Consider the following 23891-nt stretch of genomic DNA (forward strand, 5'->3'; position numbering starts at 1 on the left):
AAAACCATTTTCAAAGTTGGTTGCCAAACTTTGGACTTTTAACAGATTGCAAGCAAAAACTTAGATGTGCAAAGAAAAGACAATGATAGGGGAAAATGCAAGAAATTCTTTTTTAAAAAATGGGGTTGGATCTGGACCTAACAAATGTTCCAAATTTCAACATCAAAGCATGAAATGCACTATGAAATATAGGGAAAAATAAAACCGAGTGGTGCCATAAGAGCAAAGTCGGTGGTTTGACTCGCAGTTCACACCCCAATTCTGTTTCCCTTATCAATTAACTGTTTCAGACTCAATAAACAGGATCGGAATCTTCTACATGAATAATAGGATAAATTACGTATTTAGTCATTTAACCATTCTCATGGTTCTCTTTTGATCACTCAACTATTTTTTCTTTCAAAATCATAACTAATAGTATGTGTTAATCACCCGATGTTAAGAAAGTAATGGTGATATTGGTGACACCATAAGGTAATGTCATTTCATTACTGAAAAATTTAAGAACAAAATTATCATGTCAGTAGTTCTATTTATTTTTAATAACGGATGACCAAAAAAGAACCACAAAAAAAATTGATTGACTAAATATATAGTTTATCTTACTACAATAAATAATTTGGATAAAATCTCAAATAGACATGGAATTGAACAGTGACATTGAATCAAATTAGATTAAAATGTTTTATTCTTTAAGAAAAAGTCTAAATCAACCTTATTATAGTAATCAGAATTTTAAAGTGCCTTGGTTATGAAAACCTATTAGGATTAGAGAAATGCAATTTTCTTTGAAAAAAACTATATATTCAAAAACAGTTTTCACTTGGTAATATCATCATTTTGATATGTAATATAATTTTATATATCAAATTATTAGAAATTAATATTTTTAATAAAATATATTAAATAAATAAATAAAAATAAAGTTCGTGTATATTAAAATAGAAAGTATTGTGCAAAGTGGAGATTGAAAATCGTTAATGCCACTTTTGAGATTGACCCCAAGGCAATTGAAGAAATTTTTTAAACAATTATTTTCCTTTGCTTTTTGCCCACACTCTTTCATATAAATATAAAATTAACACACATATGTAACCAAAAGAATAACACACATATGTTTCTATATAAATAAATAAATACTACTAATATAGACATGTGTTTATTAAATTATTTTAATGCTATTTTTAAATTTAAATAATATTATAATTTAAAAATAATTTAAAATAATCGAAATCTATTAAGTAAAGTTCCTTTAAAACTAATTAATTTAAAATTTGATGGGAAATCGTCAGCAATGCAAAGCATCTGTAATAATAGGGAAACTATTTTTTTTATAAAAATAAAATTCACGGTGTTATGGAAGTGGAAATCATGTGTGTAAATGGGATAGAACTTTTAACTACGGCAAAACTTGGCATCATCATTCCATCATTGACTAGGAAATAAAGTTATACCTAAAAGTAATTTTTTATGGTAAAGTTCTTTGATTTTTTTAATAAGAATAAATATTTTAATTAAATAAAATAATTTAAAAATTATCTTCTAATAGATATAGTATATAGATTTACACGTAGGGGATTGACCGATACGTCTTTTAAATATTTTAAATTATCATATAATTTAAGTGTTTTTTTTTATATTTTATATTTTCTATTGATAATTTATTTTCGGTCCTAATCTTTTATAAGCTCTCCCTGAAATTTTATAAGTTTACACCTAACATAAAATCATATGTTTTCCATGAATTAGAATATTATATGATAAAAAATATTGAAAGATAGCACGATATAAACATATGTATATATTAGAATTTATATAATATGGTGTTGAGTTAATCGATTGACGAATATGGCCAAGAAGGGGGTGAATTGGCAATTAAAATTTTTGTGGAAGCTTTTACAGAAAATTGAAAGTAATTGCACAGCGATTTAGAGTGGTTCGACTTTATCAACAAAAGTCTATGTCCACTACCTTAGCTATCCACACTAAGAATTTTCCAGCAAATTCACTAATTTGTTCTTTCTTTTGAGGCCAAAGAGATAACCTTACAACTCCCTCAAGAATATACCCCAATTCTTGAGAACACTCTTTTCTCAAAGAGAATATTACAAATTTGCAAACTCACAAGAAAAACCTCACAAGGCAAATATGTTTGCACAATTCTAGAACAAAGGAAGAACAGTTAAGAATAAATACAATTGAGCACAATAAGTGTTCTTGAAAGCAAAATGAATATTGAATGAAAAATAGGCTTGAAATGCTCAAACTTGAGGTTTGATGCTTTCTCTTTGATTCTCTCTTGATTCTAGTTGTCTGATGTTTCTTGTTATTGATCAATGGCTTCTAAGCTTGCTTAAATACACCTGGAATCACTTCTGAACGTTGGGGATCATTAATGAAGTTTTTGGAGCCGTTTAAGTGTGAAAACAATTAATATTTCTACTTGGAGCGTGGGGGGAATCGGTTCCCTAAGTGTAAAATTCAAATATTTCGACAGTTGAACAGTGGGGAAATCGGTACCCCCTGGGGGGGAATCGGTTCCCTCTGAGCATACTGGAATTCTCGGAGCCAAACCATTCAGGGGGAATCGGTACCCCCTTGGGGGGAACCGGTTTCCTCTTAGCAAACTGAAATTTTTGGCTTTAAAATGGTTCGAAATATTTTGTAAAATCGTTTTGAAATTATTTTAAGATTAAACTTAATTTTGCACTTGAGTAAGGATTTAAAATGAACTTTGAAATACTTTGAGTAATATTTTGATATTCGAATAATTATATCGAATATACTTAGAAAATCTTTTTTGGAAAATCTTAAAATTCATTTAATTTAATTTGTTGTATCGAAATATGAAAATGTATTCAACAATCTCCCCCTTTTTGATATAACAAAACATTTTGGTAATTTTATGATTTTGAAATCAAGTTTTGAAATTACTCCCCTTACTCTAACACTACTCCTCTTTAAAACGCTTTTAACATTTCTCCCCCTTTTTGTTAAATCAAAAAGACTTTTAAAAGATATTAAACAAGGTTTTGAAATCATTCAGCCAACTGATTATATATATAGTTTAAGCTGCTAAGATCACAATCAAGAGAAACGTTAGCCATTAGTTTCATAATCAATATTCATAAACAATGTGACATGGTAAAATTGGTCATATATCTAACATGATGTAAATGATGCAATAATGAAGAAATTTAACCACACCAAATATATAAGTTCAAGCATCCATAATCCATCAAATAAGTTCAAATATCCAACAACAAAAAGAAAACAATCCAAAAACATTCAAAATGTTTAAACAATAAGCTTTAAGTTCAAAGTACTAAAGCAAAACACAGAATCAAGCATCCATAGGAGGATCGGGAGGAGGAAAACGAGCTCGCATAGCGGTCATCTCATGAGTGAGTTCATTAATACGAACGTTGGTTGCTTCATTGTTTGCACGCATCTCCCGGAGAATTTCCAATTGTTGAGCTCCCATTGTGGATAAATGGGACTCTATAGAAGTAAAGCGCGAATCTATGGTAGCATATCGGAAATCGAATGTCTCCATAAAAGATTGAAAATAAGGAGGCATTTGATTCGTTTGTTGTGTTTGCTCCTCGGGCTGCTCAGGCTCATCTTCGGCTTCATCGATGTCTCGCATTAATTGTTCAAGCTCGGGATCGTCGTCAGCTTCTGGTGGAGCTCGTGAAGAAGTACCTCCCGGAGTATTTTCAGAAGATCGAACCCATTCACCGGTTTCCTTATCCTTTATCCATCCCGCTCTCGTTAAGGAAAGAAGATTAATTTGTTTCTTGAGAGGAAAGACGACATCTAGACCTACTCTAAGCCCAGCTTTAGAAAATAGATTACTTAGAATGCAACCATAAACTAGAGAGGAACAAAGTTTCTTATTTGGCACTAAGTTTACGGTTTCAACGATTTCAACAAAAATAATCTCAGGAAGATTTATTTTAATACTATTTTGGAAACAATGTAACCACCAAAGATCTAAAGCACGAAGAGTAAAGTAACGACCTCCGGATGGTCGAAACCACCAAGAAATCATTAGATGAAGAAAACGATCATAAAGATCTAAGACACTCACACTATCCCTTCTTTTATAACGAGAACCTAAAAGCTGTTTTTCATTTGATATACCATCATTATCTAATCCTAATTCATTAGCTATGTAAGCCGAGTCAAGATGGATGAATTGTCATAGGAGATAGGAATGAATTGCTATGGTTTTGGTTTGAGCTCGATTCTTAATACAAACGGCATTAGAATAGAATATGCGAACAAGTTGATGGTAAACAATAGGTTCAAGGTCACAAAGTTTATCAAATTTCCACTCTTGTAAAAGAGGAAGATATCTAAAATCGATATCTATCATAGCTTGACGAGAAGGGATACGTTCTTCTCTAATTTTGTAAGAGTCAAAATATTGATAATACCAAAAATGATGATTTCTAGGACCAGGATGATTGAAGCACGAGTTTTGGATAGTCATATTAGGATCAATGGGATTAGGATTAGGAATTGGAATTTCAGGAATAGGACGAGGATTTGTAGGTGGATTTGGTTGATGGTTTGAGCGACTAGATGATGACCTAGCACATTTAGGATTGGACATTGTTTAGGAAATTGGAATAGAATGGATAACCTGCAATTTAGAAAACACATGTATGCAATTCAATTAATCCCAAAAACTCAATTGAGTTCTCAATATTTCAAGGTTCTCTAAACCAATCCTAATGGGAAAAGTTTTTGAAAACTATTGAAAAATAAGGTTTTGAAAATCAGTATATGTATAGTTTTCATAACAACAACATAATTCAATAAAAACACAATAATTTGAAAAACATTTTTTTATTTCAAAAATTTCAAAGAATTTTGGAAACTTCTTGTGCTTTTGATGAAATTAGTTGTAAAATCAAGTTTCTAATCACTAAACAATCAATGCCCGATCACTATTTCTATCTATAACTAATTAAAACTAGTCCTATGTTCAAAATCAATGAAATAGAGAATTTAGAAAAATTTACCTTTAAAGATGAGATTGAGTGGATTTTGATGTTGTTTGCACGATTTTAATGATGCTAGCAGTTTTAGAAGATGATATTTGAAGAGAATTCCGAGTAAAATCTTTGTTTTGAGGCAAAGTGAAGAATCGAGAGAGTAGATAGGAGAAACAACGTGAAGAGAAGAGAGGATTTGAGGCAAAAACAAGGGTTCTGTCTGATAAAACCAGAACCCCAGGGGGGTATCGATTCCCTCGTGAGGGTATCGATTCCCTCTGCACCAAAATACTAAAATCTGATTTTAAACACACAAAATGCTAAATTAACTTTCTCTAGTGGTATTGGCAACTCATATATTGAAAATTAATCATGTTCAAACAATCAAATTAATCTTTAAACCATATTTGAACATAAAGTTAATTTTCATCAAGAATCATAAACTCCCCTTAACTAATAGCAATGACTGCAATCAAAAATTACTATTCTAAGCTTTTTTTATTTAGTCTTAAAAGTGCTAAAATTATTTTAAAAACTAAGTGAATATAGGTTGGTCAGACCTAATTCTCTCCTAAGTGTCCAAAATCTTTCCTTGTCTAAAGGTTTTGTAAAGATATCTGCTAATTGACGCAAAGTATCAACAAATTCTAGAACTACATCTTCTTAGTGATATGGTCTCTAATGAAGTGATGTCTTATTTCAATGTGCTTAGTTCTAGAGTGTTGGATGGGATTTTTAGTGAGACAAATAGCACTAGTATTGTCACCCTTGATAGGAATGGTACATACTTCAATTCCATAATCAAAAAGTTGTTGTTTCATCAATAAAACTTGTGCACAACAACTACTGGCTTAAATGTATTTGGCTTCAGTGGTAGATAATGCAACACAATTTTGTTTCTTTGAAAACCAAGAAATAAATATATTTCCAAGGAATAGGCAAGTACCGGAGGTGATTTTCCTATCTAATTTGCATCCTCCATAATCTGCATCAGAAAAGGCATGCAAGCTAAAGCTAGAGTCTCTAGGATACCAAAGTCCTAAACTAGGAGTGTCCTTAAGATATCTAAAGATTCTCTTAACAGCTAGTAAATGTGATTCCTTAGGGCATGATTGAAATCTAGCACATAAGCAAACACTAAACATAATGTCTGGTCTACTTGCAGTTAGTTAAAGTAGAGATCCAATCATTGACCTATATAATATAATATCTACACATTTACCTCATTCATCTAAGTCAAGCTTTATTGAAGAGCTCATTGGAGTGACATGATGTTTGCCATTTTCCAGTTCAAACTTCTTGAGCATATCTTTGACGTACTTAGCTTGATTGATGAAGATGTCATCTTTTCTTTGCTTGATTTGGAGTCCCAAGAAAAATGAGAGCTCCCCCATCATGCTCATTTCAAATTCGCTTTGCATTAGCTTAGAAAATTCTTGGCAAAGAACATCATTAGTAGAACCAAATATTATATCATCAACATAAATTTGAACTACTAATAAATGTTTACCTTTATGCTTTAAAAACAATGTAGTGTCAACCTTCCCTTTTGAAAAACCTTTTTCAATTAAAAAATTTGACAGTCTTTCATACCAAGCTCTAGGAGCTTGTTTTAAACCATAAAGTGCTTTTGTCAATTTAAGAACATGATCCAGAAATTTTGAATCTTCAAAACCTAGAGGTTGTTCCACATACACTTATTCTTTTATAAAACCATTTAAAAATGCACTTTTAACATCCATTTGATATAGTTTAAATTCATGAAAACATGCAAATGCTAATAAGATTCTAATTGTTTCCATCCTAGCTACGGGAGCGTATGTTTCATCATAGTTTATGCCCTCTTCTTGAGTATACCCTTGAGCAACAAGTCTAGCCTTGTTTCTCACTATATTACCACTCTCATCAAGCTTATTCCTAAATACCCATCTAGTACCTACAGTAGATTTATTACTAGGCCTTTCAACTAATGTTCATACTTTACTTCTCTCAAATTGATTTAATTCTTCTTGCATAGCCATAATCCAATGTTCATCATTTAATAACAAGGCACAAATTAGTCATATCAATAGAATCTAAATGCACCATGTATATGTTTCCTATTCTATGACCAACAAGCATAATCCGATTAGATGCAATGTCAATAACTTTACAACCATTAATATCAAACATGACATTGAATCCCTTATCACAAAATTGACTAATACTTAATAGATTATGCTTTAATCCATTCACATATAAAACATTCTTAATTTGTATGGAAGAGGTATTACCAATAGTACCAATACCTTCAATGTGACCTTTTGAATCATCACCAAAAGTCACTTCTCCTCCATTTTTGGCGTTAAGCTTAATGAACCAGCTTTTTTCTCCGGTCATGTGTCTTAAGCATCCACTATCAAGGTACCATGAATTTGGATTTGTTTCCGTGCCTTGTAGCAATGCTTCTTTTCCTACAAACATAGATTAATTTCTAATTTTTGGTACCCAAATTCTTTTGGGTCCATATTCATTAGTTTCCAAAATCCTAGTCCCCTTAGGTATCCATTTGTGTAGGATATCCTTATCTTTAGTAGTAATGAGCTCTTTAGGAACCCATATACTTCTAACAATTTTTCCATTAGAGGTTCTTTGGGGACCTTCATGATTGTAGTTTTTAAAACTTTTTCTATCAAAGTTGGATTTTGAATTTTCTCAATTTTCAAAACGTTTTGTTCTAACTTTATCAAAAGAAGCTTTAAGATCATCAATTTTCTTTTGATGATCATCATTGACCTTTGAAAGTAAATTTTGCAAATCCAAATTTTTCTCTTCAAACTCTTCTAGTTTGATTTGCAAATCTTTGATTTTACTTTCAAGATCGTTGTTGGTTTTGGATATGAGTTTATTTTCATTTTTCAATTTTGAAACATCATTTTTATATTTTAAAAACAATTTCTCATAATCCGAAGCCAACCCATTATATTCCTCTAATAGCTCATCATAGGATATATCATCAAAATCAGATGAGTTAGAGGTTACCATAGAATCTTCCCCGAATTCCATCAAGCACAAGTTTGCTACTTCTTGTTCTTCTTTATCGGAACCTTCTTCATCGCTCCATGTAGCCACATGAGCCTTGTGCTTATTCTTTGATTGACCCTCTCTCTTCAATTGTGGGCAATCATATTTGACATGCCCCGGCTTTTTGCATTCATAGCAGATGATCGGGTCCTTCTCTTTTGGTTTATTTTTTAGGCCTTCATTTCGTTTGAATTTTCTCTCTCGGTAAGGTCTCATCATTTTTCTGAACCGTTTGACAAACAATGCCATTTCCTCATCATCGTCATCTTCATCTGAATCACTCTCATCTTTTATGGATTTGAGAGCAACTCCAATGTTTTTCTTCTTCTCCTTCTCCTTTGGTGTCTCTTCAATCTTATCGAGGTCCACCTCATCTTCAAGCATCATTTCATGAGTGAGGAGTGAACTGATTAGCTCTTCAAGAGTTAAGGACGTTAGATCCTTAGACTCGATGATTGCCGTATTCTTTGATTGCCATGATTTTGGAAGGGAGTAAACTAACTTCCTCACAAACTTTTCATTTGAAATGATCTCTCCATATGATTTGAGACAATTGACAATCTTTGAGAATCTATCTGTTATAACTTTGATATCTTCATTTGGTTTCATCCTGAAATTTTCATAGCTATGCGTTAGGATACTAATTTTAGATTTCTTTACCTCATCGGTACCTTAATGAGTGACTTGAAGTTTGTCCCATATTTCTTTGGTGGTTGTACAAGATAAAACTCTTCTGTATTCATATGGTCCAAGAGCACAAAATATAATATGGATGGCTTTGGAGTTGAGTTGAAACATTTTTATCTCTCCTTCACTCCATAATCTTGGATGAGTGAGAGGCTTGAAGTATCCTTCTTCTACGACATTCCATGCTCTCATGTCACTTGCTTGAATGAAGTAAATCATTCTATTTTTCCAATTGGCATCAGAGCCTAACTCATTTGAAGGTTTAATCGCATCTTGAGTCGATTCGGGAAGAGTTACATCGATAATCAAAGTCATCAATGGTCTCTACTTCAAACTTCAACTCCGGTCTCGATTCGATGCCCGTTCTTGAGAACACTCCTTTCTCAAAGAGAATATTACAAATTTGCAAACTCACAAGAAAAACCTCACAAGGCAAATATGTTTGCACAATTCTAGAACAAAGGAAGAACACTCAAGAATAAATACAATTGAGCACAATAAGTGTTCTTGAAAGCAAAATGAATATTGGATGAAAAATAGGCTTGAAATGCGTTTAAGTGTGAAAACAATTAATATTTCTTCTTGGGGTGGGGGGAATGGTACCTGATGGGAATCGGTTCCTAAGTGTAAAATTCCAATATTTCGACCGTTGAACAGTGGGGGGAATCGGTACCCCCTGGGGGGAATCGGTTCCCTCTGAGCATACTGGAATTCTCGGAGCCAAACCATTCAAGAGGAATCGGTACCCCCTTGGGGGCGAAACGGTACCCCCTTGGGGGGAACCGGTTCCCTCTGAGCAATCTGGAATTTTTTGCTTTAAAATGGTTCGAAATATTTTGTAAAATCGTTTTGAAATTATTTTAAGATTAAAACATAATTTTACACTTGAGTAAGGATTCAAAATGAACTTTGAAATACTTTGAGTAATTTTGATATTCGAATAATTATATCGAATATACTTAGAAAATCTTTTTTGGAAAATCTTAAAATTCATTTAACTTAATTGTTGTATCGAAATATCAAAATGTATTCAACAATCTCCCCCTTTTTGATATAACAAAACATTTTGGTAATTTTATGATTTTGAAATCAAGTTTTGAAATTACTCCCCCTTACTCTAACACTACTCCTCTTTAAAACGCTTTTAACATTTCTCCCCCTTTTTGTTAAATCAAAAACTTTTAAAAGATATTAAACAAGGTTTGAAATCATTCAGCCAACTGATTATATATATAGTTAAGCTGCTAAGATCACAATCAGAGAAACGTTGGCCATTAGTTTCATAATCAATATTCATAAACATGTGACATGGTAAAATGGTCATATATCTAACATGATGTAAATGATGCAATAATGAAGAAATTTAACCACACAATATATAAGTTCAAACATCCATAATCCATCAAATAAGTTCAAATATCCAACAACAAAAGAAAACAATCCAAAAACATTCAAAATGTTTAAACAATAAGCTTTAAGTTCAAAGTACTAAAGCAAAACACAGAATCAAGCATCCATAGGAGGATCGGGAGGAGGAAAACGAGCTCGCATAGCGGTCATCTCATGAGTGAGTTCATTAATACGAACGTTGGTTGCTTCATTGTTTGCACGCATCTCCCGGAGAATTTCCAATTGTTGAGCTCCCATTGTGGATAAATGGGACTCTATAGAAGTAAAGCGCGAATCTATGGTAGCATATCGGAAATCGAATGTCTCCAAAAAGATTGAAAATAAGGAGGCATTTGATTCGTTTGTTGTGTTTGCTCCTCGGGCTGCTCAGGCTCATCTTCGGCTTCATCGATGTCTCGCATTAATTGTTCAAGCTCGGGATCGCGTCAGCTTCTGGTGGAGCTCGTGAAGAAGTACCTCCCGGAGTATTTCAGAAGATCGAACCCATTCACCGGTTTCCTTATCCTTATCCATCCCGCTCTCGTTAAGGAAAGAAGATTAATTTGTTTCTTGAGGAAAGACGACATCTAGACCTACTCTAAGCCCAGCTTAGAAAATAGATTACTTAGAATGCAACCATAAACTAGAGAGGAACAAAGTTTCTTATTGGCACTAAGTTTACGGTTTCAACGATTTCAACAAAAATAATCTCAGGAAGATTTATTTTAATACTATTTTGGAAACAATGTAACCACCAAAGATCTAAAGCACGAAGAGTAAAGTAACGACCTCCGGATGGTCGAAACCACCAAGAAATCATTAGATGAAGAAAACGATCATAAAGATCTAAGACACTCGCACTATCCCTTCTTTTATAACGAGAACCTAAAAGCTGTTTTTCATTTGATATACCATCATTATCTAATCCTAATTCATTAGCTATGTAAGCCGAGTCAAGATGGATGAATTGTCATAGGAGATAGGAATGAATTGCTATGGTTTTGGTTTGAGCTCGATTCTTAATACAAACGACATTAGAATAGAATATGCGAACAAGTTGATGGTAAACAATAGGTTCAAGGTCACAAAGTTTATCAAATTTCCACTCTTGTAAAAGAGGAAGATATCTAAAATCGATATCTATCATAGCTTGACGAGAAGGGATACGTTCTTCTCTAATTTTGTAAGAGTCAAAATATTGATAATACCAAAAACGATGATTTCTAGGACCAGGATGATTGAAGGCTGAGTTTTGGATAGTCATATTAGGATCAATGGGATTAGGATTAGGAATTGGAATTTCAGGAATAGGAGGAGGATTTGTAGGTGGATTTGGTTGACGGTTTGAGCGACTAGATGATGACCTATCACGTTTAGGATTGGACATTGTTTAGGAAATTGGAATAGAATGGATAACCTGCAATTTAGAAAATACATGTATGCAATTCAATTAATCCCAAAACTCAATTGAGTTCTCAATATTTCAAGGTTCTCTAAACCAATCCTAATGGGAAAAGTTTTTGAAAACTATTGAAAAATAAGGTTTTGAAAATCAGTATATGTATAGTTTTCATAACAACAACATAATTCAATAAAAACACAATAATTTGAAAAACATTTTTTTATTTCAAAATTTTCAAAGGATTTTGGAAAATTCTTGTGTTTTTGATGAAATTAGTTGTAAAATCAAGTTTCTAATCACTAAACAATCAATGCCCGATCACTATTTCTATCTAGAACTAATTAAAACTAGTCTTATGTTCAAAATCAATGAAATAGAGAATTTAGAAAAGTTTACCTTGAAAGATGAGATTGAGTGGATTTTGATGTTGTTTGCCCGATTTTAATGATGCTAGCAGGTTAGAAGATGATATTTTGAAGAGAATTCCGATTAAAAACATTGTTTTGAGGCAAAGTGGAGATTCGAGAGAGTAGAGAGGAGAAATAGCGTGAAGAGAAGAGAGGATTTGAGGTAAAAACAAGGGTTCTGCCCGATAAAACCAGAACCCCAGGGGGTATCAATTCCCTCTTGAGGGTATCGATTCCCTCTGCACCAAAATACTAAAATCCGATTTTAAACACACAAAATGCTAAATTAACTTTCTCTAGTGGTATTGGCAACTCATATATTGAAAATTAATCATGTTCAAACAATAACATAAGCTCTCCCTGAAATTTTATAAGTTTACACCTAACATAAAATCATATGTTCTTCCCTGAATTAGAATATTATATGATAAAAAGTATTGAAAGATATCACGATATAAACATATGTATATATTAGAATTTATATAATATGGTGTTGAGTTAATCGATTGACGAATATGGCCAAGAAGGGGGTGAATTGGCAATTAAAATTTTGTGGAAGCTTTTACAGAAAATTGAAAGTAATTGCACAGCGATTTAGAGTGGTTCGACTTTATCAACCAAAGTCTATGTCCACTACCTTAGCTATCCACACTAAGGATTTTCCAACAAATTCACTAATTTGTTATTTCTTTTGAGGCCAAAGAGATAACCTTACAACTCCCTCAAGAATATACCCCAATTCTTGAGAACACTCTTTTCTCAAAGAGAATATTACAAATTTGCAAACTAACAAGAAAAACCTCACAAGGAAAATATGTTTGCACAATTCTAGAACAAAGGAAGAACACTCAAGAATAAATACAATTGAACACAATAATTGTTCTTGAAAGAAAAATGAATATTGAATGAAAAATAGGCTTGAAATGCTCAAACTTGAGGTTTGATGCTTTCTCTTTGATTCTCTCTTGATTGTAGTTGCTTGATGTTTCTTGTTATTGATCAATGGCTTCTAAGCTTACTTAAATACACCTTGAATCACTTCTGAACGTTGGGGGTCATTAATGAAGTTTTTGGAGCCGTTTAAGTGTGAAAACAATTAATATTTCTACTTGGAGCGTGGGGGGAATCGATACCCCTGATGGGGAATCGGTTCCCTAAGTGTAAAATTCAAATATTTCGACCGTTAAACAGTGGGGGGAATCGGTACCCCCTGGGGGAATCGGTTCCCTCCGAGCATACTGGAATTCTCGGAGCCAAACCATTCAGGGGGAATCGGTACCCCCTTGGGGGGAATCGGTTCCCTCTGAGCAACCTGGAATTTTTGGCTTTAAAATGGTTCGAAATATTTTGTAAAATCGTTTTGAAATTATTTTAAGATTAAAACTTAATTTTACACTTAAGTAAGGATTTAAAATGAACTTTGAAATACTTTGAGTACTATTTTGATATTCGAATAATTATATCGAATATACTTAGAAAATCTTTTTTGTAAAATCTTAAAATTCATTTAACTTAATTTGTTATATCAAAATATCAAAATGTATTCAACATATGGATTCTCATGCATATAAATTATTTAAAAGTGTAAAAAAATTAAACAAAATAAATGTGCAAGGATGTTGGATTGAAGAGAAATAAAGAAATCACTATAACAAAATAGGTTTTTAGCGGCGTTTTTTTAGTCCTACAACGGCGTTTTTAAGCGTTGCTAAAAACATTATCGGCACTAGTTAGAGCACCGCAAGAAGCACCGCAAAAGATGGTGGCGTTTGTGAACCTAAAACGTCGTAAAAGGTCTAGTTATATAGCGGCGTTTGTGGCCAAAAACGCCACTAATTCTCTTACTTTTGGTGGCTTTTTTTCCATAAACGTCGCTAATTCTCTTGTCTTTAGTGGCTTTTTTACCACAAACGCCGCTAATGTTATTGGTTTTAGTAGCCTTTTTTGCCACAAACACCTCTAATACTATTGTTTTTAGTGGCGTTTTTTCCACAAATGACGCTACTACTATTGATTTTAGTGGCTATTTTGCCACAAAATCCGCTAATACTATTGTTTTTAGTGGCGTTTGTAATATAAAATGCCACTATTTGCAAAAGGTTGGCATAGGCAAGTTTGATTGGGTTGCTCCTCGTTGAACTCGTAAATTGTTCATTATCGCTATTTTCAATATGTTTTGTTCCTACTTTGTATTGCCCTAATTTATCTTGTAACAGTATCTAATAACATCCTAAAAATAAAATTACGCTTCCAATTAAACAAAAACATAAAAATATGAATAATTTAAAGTTTACAAACATCCAACAAAAATGTAACATAGTTCAATATTGATCTCTAGAAAAAAACAAAACATTAACCTAAGAAATCACCTAGGATGAAGATATTTTTCTTGATTCTGCTGCTTCATAGCTTTAAGTTGATTTTGAAGTTCTTCATATCCTCTCTTCTTCTCTCGCTTTTCTCGCTTATTGCCACTTGAGGCTGAGTAGTCATGCCACTAACAGAATTTGTCAGTTCATTACTTGGTTTTATGACAACAGTGTAAGGCGATGAAGCAGTGATTTCTTTTCGTTCCTTTTCTTTGCCCAATTCAAGTATCATGTCCCATTGGGATTCATCTTCCCAAGAAGTATTCACAAGATTATAGTGTTCAATATCTAGTTCAAACATCATTAAAGCCATCATCAGTTCACCATTTAATAAATTATTCTGCCAGGGTAGTCAAGAGCACGCCACACGGTGCAATCTAGGTACTAAACCATTAAATTGCTTGAGGCATAAATCACAAAGAAAGATTAGAATCAGTTTCTTTGCAATAAGAAAAGGAAGATTAGAAATTCGACTGGATGTTTTAGATTCGGATCTGAGGTAGCTAACAAATAAAGGAAATATGCATGCTTCAAACATTATTATAAAATTTTGTAAAAAAATGAAAGAAATACAACAAATCTAAGAAGAGGAGAAACTAATACCAGCCTCGTACTCATCAATTTCTATGAAGCAGAAACATAGTTGAATCCCGAACTTAGTTAAAGAAGAAGGAGAAGGAAAGAAGTTCCAACCAACAAATATCAAAACTTTAGGTTCTAGGGTATTTTCGAGATGAGAAAGAAGAGGGAAATGAGCAAGAAAATGGTGGGAAATGAGCAAGCTTTACCTTGGAGGGAGAGAGGGTTTGAAATTTTCGAAAATCTGAGCTGCTCCTACTCTTTTTATAGCATATTTGAAGTTGGCAGTCTGTCATTCCATTCAAAAAACCTTAAATGGAAGAGACAAAGAGAAACCTTTGTAGTGTGTGAGTTAAACCCATGTTGGGAGGGTTTCTAATATAGCGGCGTTTTTTTACACAAATGCCACTATATATCGGGCTATCGCTACATTTTTTATATAAACGCCACTAAACTATGTGTGTTTAGCGGCGTTTGCTGAAAAAACACCACTATAGATTAACCCTATTACGGCATTTATATAAAAAAGCCGCTAAAGTACTACTCTGTTGTTGCGTTTATTAAAAAAAGCCACTATAGATGAACCCTATTGCAGCGTTTGTATAAAAAAATCTGCTAAAGTACTAATTTTTCACGCCGTTTGTTGAGAAACGCCACTATTGATGAACTTATTACGGCATTTGTATAAAAACGCCGCTAAAGTACTACTCTGTTCTGACGTTTGTTGAATAAACGTCACTATAAGTGAACCTAATTGCGGCATTTTTATATAAACGCCGCTAAAGTACAACTCTGTCGCGGTGTTTTGTATACAAACGCCGCTAAAGTTACCATTTTGTGGCGTTTGGATTGTAAACGCCGCTATATGTTTAAAGTTAGTGTCGTTTACTCTCAAAATGCCGCTATAGAACAGTTTTGGTGTAGTGAATATTCAAAGTTATGATAGTGAGGAAGACCATTGCATAATGCATATGGACCAACTTACGTTTATCATATAATGATTATTAGTGAAGAATATAGGGTTTTATGTTACACATTTTCTTTTATTGCATTGAATCCATTGGATAGAGTTTAAGGGGTTTTTTTAAATATATTTTATTTTCAGAAAGAAGGTGGATTCATTACTGAGATAGTAAATTTCACTTGAATCCGATAAAAATATTTTCAATGGTAAAAAGGTTTTGTATTTTAAGCAAGGTTCGGCAAAATTACCAGGTAATTAATTGTTTTAATGTTGAAAGAATTTTCAATTTCAGTCATTAAAATGTAGGGATACAGTCAGAATAATTTATATATTAGTTTATAAATTTACAATTCATAACCTTCACTTAAAATTACATTTATCTATTTTTTTGAAATAACTTAAAAGTATATTTAATTAATTATAATTAATTATAATTAAAATGGACAGTAACCATTTTGAATTAAAATTAAAATTTAATAAAAAAATTTGAATTAAATAATGCAATTAACCTTCACTTAAAATTATGATATATATAGACATTCGTCTTCATCTTTTTTGTGTCAATCGCATTATGTGAATTTTTGTGTAGATTATTATATTTCAGATTAAAATTTATGTTGGATTTGATTTTCATCTAATTATTTATACATTTAATTTTTTATCGGACCATGTTTTGCTATGTTGATTTTGATTGTCTATATATTTGTAGTTTTCACATGATATATTATCATTATTTTGAATCAATGGCGGGTATTCAATATATTGACCGACTAATTCATATTGGGTATTGTAGAGGCAATAACGACCCTCCAAACTCAGTTTGCTCCTTTTTCAAACACCATGATTCGCAAACGACAATTTACATCCCATTAGACTAACTGTTTGATGGTATGATATATTATCGTTATGATTGTACTTGTATAATTATATGATAAAATTATTTATAATATTAAGCTAAAATTCTTCACTATTATAAAATAAAAGTATAAAAACAAATTTAAAGTTAAAAAGTAGTGTAAAAATACAAATGATCTCTCGACTATAGGGTATTCTTTATTAAAAAAATTACTATTAAAAGTTACAAAATTATCCTCCGATTATAGAATATTGCTTTGTTAAGTCATTCGACTATTAAAAGTTACAAAATGATCACCTAACTATTTGTTATGTTCCCAACTCATCATTTTCTGATAAAAAATGGCAATTGTTTATGTTTGATGTTAACATGATAACTGAGATATGATAGTCGTTTGAGACTCTGTGATCAGATTTTATCATATCACAGTCAACAGGTTAACGTTCATATCAAAATATCGTTTATTTTTTTAACAAAAAAAGGAAAAATTTGGAGCATAATAAACAATTAGATGACCATTTTTTAACTTTCAATAGTCAAAGGACTCAACAAAGTAACACTCTATATTTAGAGGACCATTTTATAACTTTTAATAGTCGAATGACTTACTAAAGTATTATTCTATAACCAGAGGACCATTTGTGTACTTTATCCTAAAATGTATTAGGAATTTAACATTATGGTGTGTGGTGAGGGAAAGAAATTAGAAGTGCGACAACCACGGATTCATTTGGTTTCAAAGGGCATGAGTCGCATGACTATTGTGACCCAACTGAAAATATGCCGTCCTGAATCCTAATTCTATTCAAAATGGTGAATGTATCTTGTAGGTCCTTCTATTATCGGGATAAGTTTAAATTAATCCCTCTACTATAAAATAAATCTAATTAGTCCAAGTATTAGAAAAAAAATCAAATAAGGTCAAATTTCAGACGAATAACAATTATTGTTTAAAAGAGTTGATCTTTTTTATGAATAGAGGCTAATGTTCGTAAAGCTTTAATGGTTATGAGAATGTAATCTTTTGTTTGGAGTTGAATTGAAATTAAAAAAAAAATTCATATCACAGAAAATATTAACTCTATTAAATTTTAGTCTTATTTGAATTATTTTACTAGTATAGGGGCTATGTTGATCAATTTAATAGTATAATTAATTTTAACTAGTCTTATAAAGGGACCTATCAACAATTTAAGTAATTTCTTTTAGTATATTGTAACTTTTTATTTTATTTTATGGTGTTTAGAATGTAATATATATTCATAATTTTCATAACCAATTGATTATGTACACGCACCCTACAAATGGATTTACTTAAAATTTAAGACATTTAAAGAAAATAATTTTTTTACCACTAATGTAGATTAATAAATTCGTAATTTTCCCCCTTTATAAAGTAACAAGGTTGATGGCTTGAAATTAAACAATCCCCAAGATTATAGTATAGTCTTAGAGGTGGCAATCGGGTCATTCGGATCGGGTCGTTTCGGATCAGGTTATTTCAGGTTAGGATTGCATTCAGTTTGGATTCGGTATAGTTCGGGTCAAAGTAGGTTCAGGTTTAGTTCGGGTCAATGGATATTTAGTTCGAGTAAGGTCAAATTAGGTCAGTTGGTTTTTGGGTCGGGTCAAAATCGAATCAGTTGGTGTTCGGGTCTGGTCAATATCGGATCGATTGGTTTTGATTCGGGACAAGCTTTAGATTTTCGGGTTGGTTTCGGTTCGGATCAACCTTTAGATTTTCGGGTCAATTCGAGTTAGTTTTGATTCATATCAACCTTTAGGCTTTCGAGTTAATTCGGGTTATTTATGTTTAGGTTAACCGTCCTCACTATTTGTCGTCTTAATCATGGGTGATACTCTTTATAACTTATAATTTAAAACATTTATGTGACTATATATTGTCACATCCCAAATTTGGGGCTAAAAGTTTTAGTTAAATGAATTAAATCAAATTAGAATATTTCGTAGTATAAAAATAACTTTATAAATCATAATAAATTTTAGGATCAACTTAGAAGTTATTGGATACAGAGATGGTCATTTAAGAGAGTAAAGATTATATTAAACTATTAAACTATGACTAAATGTGGTGATGAAATAATTGTACAATATAAAATTAAAATAAAAAATATATCATTCTAGTATTTATCTAATTACTAAAAATATATAATAATAATAATAATAGATTATTTGTTCATTAGACTCAATAATCGGGTTAAAATCGGATCAAAGTTTAGTTCGGGTTGAGTATGGGTAAATTAAATTTGGGTTGCTTTTAGTTTGGGTTATTTTTTGTTCAGATTTTTTCGGTTTGAGTTGATTTTCGGTTCGGGTTACTTTTGGTTCAAGTTGAATTCAGTTAAACTATAATTCGGGTCGGTTTATTTCGAGTTTCACATCAATTTTGAATTAATATATTCGTGTCTATATCGAGTCTTGGTTCGGGTAATCATGTACGGGTCAAATTTACCAGGACTATATAGTCTATCCTTCTATGAAAAATAAATGAAATTAATATTTTATTTTTGGGTAGAATTTAATAAAATATATTTTTGAAAAATAATTTTAAAATATGTATTCAATATTTCTTGGCAATTGATTAGAACCTAATTATTAAATAAAAATAAAAAAGAACACTGAAAATAAAGAAGTTGATGACAAAACTGAGACTTGGTTGGTTAAAAGCCTAGGATTGCACTGACTCCATTAAAAAAAAGACTTTTCAGAATTGAAAAAAAAAGTGAAGAAGTATAAAATCCTTAGAAAATGACTTGAAAATAAAACAAACTTTCCAGTTTTAACTTTTTTGAATCACTAAAAGCTATAATCCAAAGAGATGGAACGAGAGAAGAGAAATAAAGAGAAGAACATGGTCATGCTTTGTCGGCCATTTCTTTCTATGTATGTTTGGCCTTAAATTCATTTTGCTGCACAACACACACTGCCTCTTCATTAGTTTCTATCACCATAATCCTTCAGACCCTACAAAAGGAAGAAAAACTGTTTCTTTTATTGAAATTTGATTTCTTTTTTCAAATATTTTCCGGGAAAGTTTGGAAATTTTACATGGGGAAAAACAAGTTATGCCAAAATCATTTTTTTGTTGCTCTGTAGTTCATGTTGTATAGATGTTTTTTTGTTTACTGTTTATATGTATATGTACATATGCATATATATATTTTGATAGTTTGAACCTTTCCTTTGAACTTCAGGTTGGGTTTTCTGGAAACCAGATGATCATGGGAGTATATTGACAGCTGGGATTTGGTTGAGTCGTTTCAGCCTTTTATGACTGCAGTTTTTGGCTATGGGGATATCATTATTTTGTAGACTGTTCACTGTTTTTATTGCTATTCATGTCCATTTTGCTCATCAATCCAAAGGGCTCAACTCTGAGGGTCAGTTTCTTCTTGATATCAAGACTAGTTTTGGTGACGAGTTTAACCATCTGGATAATTGGAACCCTAATGATCCAACCCCTTGTGGCTGGAGAGGTGTGACTTGCACCACCATTGATGATCACACCCCTGTTGTCCAGTCCCTTAATCTGAGTTCAATGAACCTGTCTGGTTTTTGTCTCCCAAAATTAGTGGCTTGGTTCATTTGACTACCCTTGATCTTTCCCAGAATGGGTTGTCAAGTAACATCCCTAAAGAGATTGGAGATTGTTCAAGTTTGGTGATCCTCAATCTCAATGACAATGAATTGGAAGCTCAAATCCCCAAAGAACTAGGCAGACTTTCCTTTTTGACAACTCTAAACATATTCAACAATAGGCTATCAGGGCCTTTCCCTGATGAGATTGGGAACCTTTCTTCCTTGTCACAATTGCTTGCATATAGCAACAACATCAGTGGGACCTTGCCAAGTTCTCTAGGGAGTCTCAAGAGTCTAACAAGTTTCCGAGCTGGGCAGAACTTGTTGACTGGGAGTTTACCTTCAAGTATAGGTTCATGTGAGAGCTTGGAGTATCTTGGTCTCGCACAAAACGCGTTGACCGGTGAACTACCAAGAGAGATCGGGAAGCTGAATAACTTGAGAGAGTTGATCCTTTGGGAGAATCAGCTCTCTGGTTTGATTCCTGAGGAGCTTAGCAATTGTACAAGTTTGAGTACTCTTGCTTTGTATGACAACAAGCTTGTTGGAAGGATACCCAAAGAGCTTGGGAACCGTATAAATCTCAATAAGTTGTACCTTTACAGAAACCAACTGTATGGAACAATCCCAAAGGAGACTGGGAATCTTTCATCTGCTGAACAAATCGATTTTTCAGAGAATATGTTGATCGGAGAGATACCGGTTGAGTTGAGTAAGATTAAAGAGCTAACTTTGCTGTATCTTTTTGAGAACCAGCTTACAGGTGTTATCCCTGTAGAGCTAACCACCTTGAAGAACTTGTCAAAGCTTGATCTCTCCATAAATTGTCTCACCGGTCCGATTCCTATGGGATTTCAGTATTTAACAAACTTGACCATGTTTCAGCTCTTTGACAACTCACTGAATGGGAGCATTCCTCAGATGCTTGGGGCTTATAGTCCACTTTGGGTGCTTGATTTATCAGAAAATCAACTAATGGGAAGGATCCCTCGTCACCTTTGCCAAAACTCAGGCCTCATATTTCTCAACCTGGGGTTAAACAAGCTTACTGGGAAGATTACATCTGGTATTACAAGCTGCAAATCACTGATTCAACTTCTTTTAGTTGGAAACAGTCTTATAGGGAGTCTTCCATCTGATCTATGCAAATTGGTGAATATTTCTGCTATTGAACTTGGCCAGAACAAGTTCAGTGGGCCGATTCCGCCCGAGATTGGAAACTGCAGAAGCTTGCAAAGGTTTCAACTTTCATACAACAACTTTACATCAGAGTTGCCTAGAGAGATTGGTAATCTTTCCCGGTTGACGATCTTCAACATCTCATCAAACTCCCTCACTGGAAGGATACCACCAGAGATTTTCAATTGCAAAATGCTTCAATGACTCGATCTCAGCCGGAACAGATTTACGGGAAGGTTACCTGGTGAGGTGGGAGTACTTTCTCAGTTGGAGCTTCTCAAGCTTTCAGAAAATAATCTATCAGGGGAAATCCCTCCAGCATTGGGGAATCTCTTGCGTTTGACCGAGTTACAAATGGGAGGCAACTCATTCAATGGCAACATACCAGCTGAATTAGGTGTACTCTCCAGCTCGCAAATTGATTTGAATCTTAGCTACAACAATCTATCTGGACCAATCCCTTCTGAGCTTGGGAATATTGTTTTACTTGAAAACCTTGTGCTAAATAACAACCATTTGAGTGGTCAAATACCAGGTTCTTTTGCCAATTTATCCAGCTTACTCGGATGCAACTTCTCTTATAATGATTTTGCAGGGCCTATACCGTCTCTACCGCTCCTCGACAACATGGCATTCAGCAGCTTTATCGAGAACAACGGTCTCTGCAGTGGGCCTCTTGGTGGTTGTAATCCAACACCATCATTCTCGTTTCAGCCGGATGCAGAAGATAAAGGTACTCGGTTAGGCAAGATTGTGGCTATAGTTGCAGCAGCCATTGGTGGAGTTTCTCTTGTTTTAATAGTAGTTACTATTTATTTCATGAGACAACCGGTCAAAATGGCTGCTCCATTGCAAGAAAAACCGACTACCTCTCGAGTTTTAGACATTTACTTTTCGCCAAAAGAAGGGTTCACTTTCCAGGACTTGCTTGAAGCCACAGACAATTTTGATGAGAGCTTTATTGTTGGTAGGGGAGCATGCGGAACGGTGTATAAAGCTGTCTTACCAAGTGGCCATGTCATTGCTGTTAAGAAGCTTGCATCCAACAGAGAGGGCAATAACAACGTCGACAACAGCTTCCGCGCCGAGATCCTAACCTTGGGAAATATCCGGCATCGGAATATCGTAAAGCTTTATGGTTTCTGCTACCACCAATGTTCAAATCTTCTTCTTTACGAGTACATGTCAAGAGGCAGCTTGGGGGAGCTTCTTCATGGAGCATCCTGCAATATTGATTGGAGAACAAGGTTCTTGATTGCCTTGGGGGCTGCTCATGGTCTTGCATATTTACATCATTATTGCAAGCCTAGAATTTTTCACCGCGATATAAAGTCGAATAACATATTGCTCGATGAAAAGTTTGAAGCTCATGTAGGCGACTTCGGATTAGCAAAAGTCATCGACATGCCGCAGTCCAGGTCAATGTCTGCAATTGCAGGTTCTTATGGCTATATTGCTCCAGGTGAGTTAATCTCTTGTTTTTGACCCTTTAATGCTTAATATATTTGTTCGTGAGTTTAATAGTTTTATGTTTCTTTCAAATGCAGAGTATGCATATACCATGAAAGTCACAGAAAAATGTGACATCTATAGCTATGGAGTAGTCCTACTGGAATTGCTGACCGGAAGAACACCGGTTCAACCACTAGACCAAGGCGGCGATCTCGTGACATGGGTGAGAAATTACGTTAGAAATCATTTTTTGTCTCCCGGAATACTCGATGCTGGATTGAATCAACAAGATGAGACAACTGTGTCTCATATGATAACAGTCTTGAAAATTGCTTTGATATGCACTAGCATGTCTCCTTCCGAAAGACTGACAATGCCGGAAGTCGTTTCGATGCTTATAGAGTCCAACAGGCGCGAATGCCACTTCGATACCTCCCCGAGTCATGACACCAATTGACTCAGATGAATTAGCTGATATTATAGAACATATGTAGCAGACCTCCTTGTCAATTCCCTCATGGAACATCATCTCCTTTCTTGCAGTCATACTAATATTATTTTTCCTGCAATATTTTGTTTACTTTTCAGTCCATTGAAGCTTTACAACGTTGAGGCATAAAACAACACAATAAAAATGAAAAGTATTATTATTTATTGATAAGAAATCACTAATTAAAAATCAGGAGTGACTAACATTTAAAAGAAACATAAAAATATTAAACGCACAAAGTAAAAGTGCCATAAATTTTTTTATATTCAATCCTTAAATAAACTCAATAAATGACAATATCCATGGTGTCAACATATAGAACATTACGAGATTCTCTTAATAAAACTATTAAACCTAACATGAATTCAATTATCTCAATGGTTAAAGGGTTGTCTCTAAATATTACGGATTCAAACACCAACAACTACGCTGCTCCCAAGTAGTTCGT

General features: G+C 33.3%; 1 pseudogene; it reads left to right on the plus strand.

Annotated features, from left to right (window-relative positions):
* The first annotated feature begins 19828 nt into the window (after nt 1-19828).
* LOC120133559 lies at nt 19829-23477 on the plus strand (annotated as a pseudogene).
* Nucleotides 23478-23891: the final 414 nt, after the last annotated feature.

Source organism: Hibiscus syriacus, unplaced genomic scaffold (assembly GCF_006381635.1).
Source record: "Hibiscus syriacus cultivar Baekdansim isolate YM2019G1 unplaced genomic scaffold, ASM638163v2 tig00110584_pilon, whole genome shotgun sequence".
Classification (NCBI taxonomy): domain Eukaryota; kingdom Viridiplantae; phylum Streptophyta; class Magnoliopsida; order Malvales; family Malvaceae; genus Hibiscus; species Hibiscus syriacus.